This window comes from Macaca nemestrina, chromosome 4 (assembly GCF_043159975.1).
Source record: "Macaca nemestrina isolate mMacNem1 chromosome 4, mMacNem.hap1, whole genome shotgun sequence".
Classification (NCBI taxonomy): domain Eukaryota; kingdom Metazoa; phylum Chordata; class Mammalia; order Primates; family Cercopithecidae; genus Macaca; species Macaca nemestrina.
Genome location: NC_092128.1, coordinates 130,194,148 through 130,202,164, shown reverse-complemented (window position 1 = coordinate 130,202,164; position 8,017 = coordinate 130,194,148).

Here is an 8,017-nt window from a genome sequence, read left to right as displayed (position 1 = left end):
CTTGGGAGGCTGAGGCAGGAGAATTGCTTGAACCTGAGAGGCAGAGGTTGCAGTGAGCCAAGATTGCACCACTGCATCCAGCCTGGGTGACACAGCAAGATTCTGTCTCAAAAAAAAAAAAAGAAAAAAAGAAAAAAAGAAAAAAAAATTGACGGTGGCTTTAAGTATGTAGCACTTCCAATCCTTCATATTGTTCTAAGTAAGCACTGTCCAACAGAATCAGATGGAATTAATATTAATATAATTTTGGCCAGGCACAGTGGCTCACACCTGTAATCCCAGCACTCTGGGAGGCTGAGGCGGGTGGATCACGAGGTCAGGAGATCGAGACCATCCTGGCCAACATGGTGAAACCCAGTCTCTACTAAAATACAAAAAATTAGCCAGGTGTGCTGGTGGGCACCTGTAGTCCCAGCTACTTGGGAGGCTGAGGCAAGAGAATCGCATGAATCCGGGAGGCAGAGGTTGCAGTGAGCGAAGATCATGCCACTGTATTCCAGCCTGGTGACAGAGCTAGACTCCATCTCAAAAAAAAAATACTAGTAATAATATAATTTAAGGCAGTATCAAAAATATCTCAACATTTCAAAAACATTTACAAACTAAATATTTGATTTTTAAAAATATATCTATGAAATACAAAGTATAAGTTACATTTAATATATCTCAATTTAGATGCTAAATTATTATTATTTTATTTTCTTTTTGGGATGGAATTTCACTCTTGTTGCCCAGGCTGGAGTGCAATGGCACAATCTCGGCTCTCTACAATCTCCATCTCCCAGGTTCCAGCTATTCTCCTGCCTCAGCTTCCTGAGTAGCTGGGATTATAGGCATGCACCAGCACACCTGGCTAGTTTCGTTTTTTTTTTTTTTTTTAGTAAAGACAGGGTATCTCCATGTTGGCCAGGCTGCTCTCGAACTCACGATCTCAGGTGATCGACCTGCCTCGGCCTCCCAAAGTGCTGGGATTATAGGCGTGAGCCACCGTGCCTGGCCAGATGCTAAATTTTTATTTATTTGATTTTTTTTTTGTTTTTTTGTTTTTTTGTTTTTGAGACAAGGTCTTTCTCTGTCGCCTAGGCTGGAGTGCAGTGGTGCTCTCTTGGCTCACTGCAACCTCTGTCTCCCAGATTCAAGTGATTATCGTGCCTCAGCCTCCCAAGTAGCTGGGATTACAGGCACCTGCCACCACACCCGGAAAATTTTTGTAGTTTTAGTAGAGACAGGGTTGCACCATGTTGCTCAGGCTGATCTCAAACTCCTGACCACAGGTGATTCCCCCACCTCAGGCCTTCTGAAGTGCTGAGATTCCAGGCGTGAGCCATGGTGCCCTGCCTACATGGTAAATTTTTAATGACTAAAGTAACATGTAGTGGTACCAAAGTGATGAATTTCTATTTCAGGGGAAAATATTGTGCATTGCTTCAGGTTTCAAATGTAAATTAATTGAAATGAAATCACAAAGTCAGTTTCTTAGTTGCCGTACCCAAATTTCAAATATTAGTGCAGTTTTAAGGGGCTTTTTCTAAAATGAAACTCTCATTCCTTCAAGCTGCATTCTGCACCAGGCTAAACATCAACATCACCTGGGAAACTGCAGCCTCTACATGATTTCCTTAGGTCTGGAGCCTTGCCAAATGCTATTTCAAGCAGGCTTGCTTCAAGTCCTAGAATGCCCTTGTCATTGCACCCTTTCCCCATCCAATAGCCCCAAATCACCCATTCATCTCTCAAGGACTGGACAAAGGTGACAGTAAAGGATGCATTTCTTAAGCAGTTTCAGTTAGATAAAACTAAGCACCCCTCCCTTTGCTATCTCTACACAGCTCTCTGTCAAATCCGTTGATTGTACTTACTGATTTGATTGCAATGCTATCCCTTCCTGGACTTCAAGGACAGATCTTGGTGCTTGTCTCCCAGGCTCAAAATTGTTTTATCTGGGAAACAACTGGAGAAATCTAAGGATGAACTTTGATAATGTAAAGGAATTGTAATACTGCCATAATCATGTAGAATACTCTTATCATTAAGAGATTTAACCTTAATGATGACACCTTCCAGTCATTTACACAGAGAAAAAGGCTTGTTTTGTTGAGATAACAGGCATAGTGGCCTTTATTGCATTCTTCTCTCAACTTGCTTTATGTTAAAAAAAAAAAAAAAAAAAAAAAACCTGTCATTTCGGCTGGACGCAGTGGCTCATGCCTGTAACCTCAACACTTTGGGAGGCCAAGGCAGGCAGATCACCTGAGGTCAGGAGTTCGAGACCAGCCTGGCCAACATGGTGAAACCCTGTATCTACTAAAAATACAAAAAATTAGCTGGGCATGGTGGTGGGTGCCTGTAATTCCACCTACTCGGGAGGCTGAGGGAGGAGAATCACTTGAATCCAGGAGGCGGAAGCTGCAGTGAGCCAAGATTGTGCCATTGCACTCCAGGCTGGGCAACAAGAGCAAAACCCCATCTCAAAAAAAAAGTCATTTAAAAAGTTATATGTTGGCCAGGCGCAGTGGCTCATGCCTGTAATCCAAACACTCTGGGAGGCTAAAGTGGGCAGATAACTTCAGGTTGGGAGTTTGAGACCAGCCTGACCAACATGGAGAAACCCTGTCTCTACTAAAAATACAAAATTAGCCAGGTGCGGTGGCATATAGCAATAGTCCCAGCTACTTGGGAGGCTGAGGCAGGAGAACCTGGGAGGCAAAGGTTGCAGTGAGCAGAGATCCCACCACTGCACTCCAGCATGAACAACAGAGTAAGACTCTGTCCCCCTCAAAGAAATAATAGTAATAATAATAATAAATGTTTGTATACTCATAAGAACATAACCAAATATATGTTATTTGGTAGTGGAGTAGTTACCAGAAACTTTTACTTTCTACATCATATATTTTGATGGTGTTTAATGCATTTGTAATGACCCTAAATAATTTTATAATAAACCTGATTAATTTTGTATTCAGATAAAATCAAATACAAATTTTACACAAAAAAACATTTTGCTTTAACTGCATGCCCATGCCTAGGAACCTTTCCTCTGGGAATTTAGCCCAAAGAAATCATAATACTTAAGAACTACATTATCAAGCATCCATGCAGAAATGGTAAAACATTATACAGCAGAGTAAGGGAGGCCAGGCATGGTGGCTCATGCCTGGAATCCTAGCACTTTGGGAGGCCAAGGAAGGCAGATCACAAGGTCAGGAGTTCGAGACCAGCTTGGCCAACATGGTGAAACCCCCCGTCTCTACTAAAAATACAAAAATTAGCTGGGCATGGTCGCGGATGCCTGTAATCCCAGTTACTCAGGAGGCTGAGGCAGGAGAATTGCTTGAACCTGGAAAGCAGAGGTTGCAGTGAGCCAAGATTGTACCACTGCACACCAGCATGAGTGACAGAGTGAGACTCCGTCACAAAATAATAATAATATAATAAAAATAAAAGAAAAAAAGAAGAGTGAATGAATGATTATCCTATCAAGACCAGCCTGGCCAACATGGTGAAACCGCATCTCTACTAAAAATACAAAAATGAGCCAGGTGTGGTGGTGTATGCCTGTAGTCCCAGCTATTTGAGAGGCTAAGGCAGGAGAATCACTTGAACCCAGGAGGCAGAGGTTGCAGTGAGCAGAGATCACACCACTGCACTCCAGCCTGAGTGACAGAGTGAGACTCTGTCTCAAAAAAAGAAAAACAAAATTCTTATGGATTAGGAGGAAGACAATATGGGACAGTGACATACATGGAGGATTCAGCAATATTGGCAATGTTCTATTTCCTGTGTGTGTGTGTTTTGTTTTTTGTTTAAGACAGGGTCTCACTCTGTGAACCCGGGTGGATTGCAGCCGCCCGATCACTGATCACAGCTCAATGCAACCTCAACCTCCTGGGCTCAAGCAATCCTCCCACCTCAGGCTCCAGAGTAGCTGGGACTACAGGCATGTGCCACCACACCTGGCTGGCAATGCTTTCTTTCCTAACTGCACGGTGATTGAGTGTTCTTTTTACTTTTTTTTCAGACATCTCACTCTGTCACCCAAGCTGGAGTGCAGTAGTGCGATCTTGGCTCACTGCAACCTCTGCCTCATGGGTTCAAGCAAGTCTCCTACCTCAGCCTCCCGAGTAGCTGGGATTACAGGTGTCCAGCACCATGCCCAGCGAATGTTTGTATTTTTATTTTATTTTTCGTTGTTGTTGGAGAGAGTCTCGCTCTGTCACCCAGGCTGGAATGCAGTGGCATGATCTTAGCTCACTGCAACCTCCGCCTCCCGAGTTCAAGTGATTCTCCTACTTCAGCCTCCCAAGTAGCTGGGATTACAGGCATCCAGCACCACATCCGACTAATTGTTGTATTTTTATTTTATTTTATTTTATTTTATTTTATTTTATTTTATTTTATTTTTGAGACAGAGTCTTGCTCTGTCACCCAGACTGGAGTACAGCGAGTGGTATGATCTCAGCTCACTGCAACTTCTGCCTCCCTGGTTCAAGCAATTCTCCTGTCTCAGCCTCCCGAGCAGCTAGGATTACAGGCACATACCACCATACCTGGCTAATTTTTGTATTTTTTTAGCAGAGGCAGGTTTTCACCATGTTGGCCAGGCTGGTCTCGAACTCCTGAACTCAGATGATCCACCTACCTTGGCCTCCCAAAGTGTTGGGATTACAGGGGTGAGCCAATATGCCCATCCAAGTGTTCTTTTTCTAATAATTCTTAACTGTACAAATGTCTTATAGACAGACTTGCATGAATATTTCACAACCTAAAGTTTAAGCCTGGGGAACAGAGTGAGATGGTCTCAAAATAAATAAATAAATAAACAATAAAATAGTAAGGGGCCAGGCGCCGTGGCTTGCATCTGTAATCCTAGCACTTTGGGAGGCTGAGGCGGGCAGACCACATGAGGTCAGGAGTTTGGGACCAGCCTAACATGGTGAAACTCCATCTCTACCAAAAATATAAAAAATTAACTGGGCCTGGTGGCACGTGCCTGTAATCCCAGCTACTCGAGAGGCTGAGGCAGGAGAATTGCTTGAACCCAGGTGGCAGAGGTTGCAGTAAGCCAAAATCGTGCCACTGCACTCCAGCCTGGCGACAGAGCGAGACTTTGTCTCAAAAGCAAAATAATAATAAAATAATAAAACAAATTTAAAAAAAGAAAAAGACACTTAATAATAAATGTCCAGGCCCAGTGCATTGGCTCACACCTGTTATCCAGCACTTTGGGAGGCTAGGGCAGGAGGATCCCTTGAGGCCAGGAGTTGGAGACTAGACTGGGAAACATAAAGAGACTCTGTATCTACATAAATAAGTAAACAAACAAATAAGTAGTATCTAGGTCCCAGCTGCTCATGCCGCTGTACTCCAGCCTGGGCAACAGAATAAGAACCTGTGTCAAAAAAAAAAAAAAAGAAAGAAAGAAAGAAAGAAAGAAAGAAAGAAAGAAAGAAAGAAAGAAAGAAAGAAAGAAAGAAAGAAAGAAAGAAAGAAAGAAAGAAAGAAAGAAAGAAAGAAAGAAAGAAAGAAAGAAAGAAAGGAAGGAAGAGAAAAAAAGAGAGACAGAGAGAAAGTAAAAAGGAAAGCATTTTTAAAAGATATTAGAAGTAATTACAACCATACAGAAAAGGACACAGCATTTTTCCTCCCCCTTTAAGTTGTTTTTTTTTTTTTTTCTCAGTCTCTCTGTTTTTTTGTTTTTTGGTTTTTTTTTTGAGATGGAGTCCCGTTCCATCACCTAGGCTAGAGTGCAGTGGCACAATCTCAGCTCACTGCAACATCTGCCTCCTGGGTTCAAGCAATTCTCCCGTCTCAGCCTCCTCAGTAGCTGGGACTACAGATGCCTGCCACCAAAGCCAGCTAATTTTTGTATTTTTAGTAAAGACAGGGTTTCACCTTGTTGGTCAGACTGGTCTCAAACTCCTGACCTCAGGTGATCCACCCACCCCGGCCTCCCAAAGTGCTGGGATTACAAGTGTGAGCCACCATGCCCGGCCGTCTTACTCTCACTCTGTTGCCCAGGCTGGAATGCAGTGGCGCCATCTCAGTTCACTTCAGTCTGGGCCTCCTGGACTCAAGTGATCCTCCCACCTCAGTCTTCTGAGTAGATGGGACTGCAGGCACGTAGACACCATGCCGGGCTTTTTTGTATTTTGTAGACACGGGGTCTCCTCATGTTTTCCAGGCTGGTCACAAAACTGGGCTCAAGTGATCCACCTGTCTCAGCCTCTCAAAGTTCTGGGATTACAGGTGTGAGCCGCTACACTTGGCCCCCTTTAAGTATTTCTTCAACGGTTATAAACAGGTAAATTCAAATCTGGGACTACATTACTTCAATATTATGAATTCCATAGGTCCAAAAAGATTAGTGTTACACAACTAAAAACAACAATGAAGTTTAAAATCATACAATCAAGGAAGGTTGTAAAGACCAATACAGCTGAGTGTAGGGCTTTTTATGAAAATAAATAAAAATAACACCAGAAAACCATGTGATTTCCTGATCTGTGACCACTGAAGTTTTTCTGTTAAAGTTACAACCTGACCCTAAAATATCTCTGATCTGTGCTTCTGTGGAATGTTGCCAAGCAGCCTTTTGTGACCCGCTTTAAAGCGACTTTGATGCCTGCTAACACATGAGATGGCAGGAGCAAAAACTAATGGGACTTTGTGATGAAGCCTCGGTAGGCATTCTACATGTGGACATTAATAATAAAGCCATTTCTACAAGGTTTCTTGGTATTTTATTTGCAAAACTGACTCAAACAAATCTGCTTGAGACAGTGCAATCATAGGGACTGCATACTGGATAAAATGTAGTCAACAAAGGACTCTTGCCAGGAGTGCACAAACTTGGCTAGTAGAAATTCAAGGCTGGGCGCGGTGGCTCACGCCTGTAATCCCAGCACTTTGGGAGGCCGAGACGGGTGGATCACGAGGTCAAGAGATCGAGACCATCCTGGCTAGCACAGTGAAACCCCGTCTCTACTAAAAAATACAAAAAAATTAGCTGGGCGAGGTGGCGGGCGCCTGTAGTCCCAGCTACTCGGGAGGCTGAGGCAGGAGAATGGCGTGAACCTGGGAGGCGGAGCTTGCAGTGAGCTGAGATCCGGCCACTGCACTCCAGCCCGGGCGACAGAGCGAGACTCCGTCTCAAAAAAAAACAAAAAAAAAAAAAAAAGAAATTCAAATAAAACCTAAGACCTTCTAAATTTAACAATTAATTGAAAATTAATAAAACCCAAGTGTTGGGCCAATAATGAGACTAGTAACTACAGGCTACTGAAAGGGAAGAAAATTTAACTGACGTTGTAAAAGAACATATAGTAAGAAAAAGAAAATAAGGCCGGGCACGGTGGCTCATGCCTGTAATCCCAGCACTTTGGGAGGCTAACACGGGCGGATCACCTGAGGCCAGGAGCTCAAGGCTAGCCTGACCAACATGGCAAAACCCTGTCTCTACTGAAAATACAAGAATCAGGCCAGATGCAGTGGCTCACGCCTGTAATCCCAGCACTTTGGGAGGCAGAGGTGAGTGGATCACTTGAGGTCAGGAGTTCGAAACCAGCCTGACCAACATGGAGAAATCCTGTCTCTACTAAAAATATAAAATTAGCCAGGTGTGGTGGTGAATGCCTATTATCTCAGCTACTCGGAAGGCTGAGGCAGGAGAATCACTTGAACCCAGGAGGCGGAGGTTGTGGGGAGCCACTGCACTGCAGCCTGGGCAATACAGCTAGACTCCATCTCAACAACAACAACAAAAAAAAGAAAGAAAGAAAGAAAGAAAGAAAAAAGAAAATATGTGTGTTAAAACTATTACATTGTATTGCTTCATGAAAATATTTGACAAATGGAGGAGGCAGGGAACATGTACACAAGTCGGGTGAAAAATATGGAAATGTCAGGGACAGGCGGGGGGAATAATCCAAGGCTGAAATTCAAAGGAAAAAGTGCTGGAAAAGGATTTGGGGTGGCAGCAGGCAATACATCATATGGCAGTGTAGCTGGTATTAGA